This window comes from Phyllostomus discolor, chromosome 8 (genome assembly GCF_004126475.2).
Source record: "Phyllostomus discolor isolate MPI-MPIP mPhyDis1 chromosome 8, mPhyDis1.pri.v3, whole genome shotgun sequence".
In the NCBI taxonomy this organism is placed as follows: domain Eukaryota; kingdom Metazoa; phylum Chordata; class Mammalia; order Chiroptera; family Phyllostomidae; genus Phyllostomus; species Phyllostomus discolor.
Window position 1 is genome coordinate 63,142,495 of NC_040910.2, and position 1,120 is coordinate 63,143,614.

General features: G+C 42.9%; 1 pseudogene; it reads left to right on the forward strand.

The window, feature by feature from the left end:
- On the forward strand, positions 1-780 carry LOC114514965 (annotated as a pseudogene).
- The last annotated feature ends 340 nt before the right edge of the window (positions 781-1,120 follow it).

Here is a 1,120-nt window from a genome sequence, read left to right on the forward strand (position 1 = left end):
TGTGGGGACGGTGGTGGCAATGAGACAGAAGCACTACCTCGAGGAAACTCCAAGACAGCTGCCTGGGCCAGCTGTCTCGTCTGGGCCTACAGTTAGCGATGCTAACAGCACTTTTGAAGGAACATATCCATACTGTTTCCAGTCTTGTTGCTGGATAATTCTCAAGTGCACCTCAAACCCAAGCCCAAACCAACACCCCAAATACAGAAACTTCTTAATTGAAAAGCAAGAAATTATACACTCGGTTTTTAAATTTTTTTATTTATTGATTTTAGAGACAGAGAAAGGAATGGGGAGGAGGGGTAGAGAGAGAGGGAGGGAGAGAGAGAGAAAGGAACACTGATTTATTGTCCCAGCCGTTCATGCATTCATTGGCTGATTGCTGTATGTGCCCTGACTGGAGATGGAACCCACATCCCTGGTGCATCTGAAGGACTCTCTAACCAACTGAGTTATCCAGCCATGGCTACACTCAGTTTTAAAGAAGCAAAAATTGTGGAAAAGTACAAAGAGTCCAAAAGTGTATTGTTATTACTTTTAAAACATGTAACAAAATAGTTAAACATCATGGTAAACATTGAAGCTCGCTGTCAGCACTGAAGACCAACCCTGCCCCTCCTCTGAGTAAACTCAGCCTCACGACACCAGAGACAAGTTCTCCAAGTTCTGTAGACCTAACTCATAGTATGTCTGCCTCCAAAGGCAAGAGCCCAGCATTGATTTTCAGAACAGTAACATCAGGACAGTCAACACCCACTTCTTCTTAACAAGTGTGAGCAGGCCCTGGCTTGTTCAATGGATTGAGCAACAGCCTGTGAACCAAAGGGTCGCCAGTTCAATTTCCAGTTAGGGCACATGCCTGGCTTGCAGGCCAGGTCCCCGGTCGGGGGTGCCCAAAAGGTAACCACACATTAAAGTGTCTCTCCCTCTCTTTCTCCTTCCCTTCCCTTCTCTCCAGAAAAAAAAAAATAAAATCTTTATTTAAAAAGTATGAACAAAAAAACACTTTCCTCAACTAAAAATGTTGCTGAGTCAGAGCGAATCCCAAAAGAACTGAAAGATGGACTTTAGAAATTTCTTTAAAGGATGGAATATGAAAATAAAAAATGTTTAATACAAT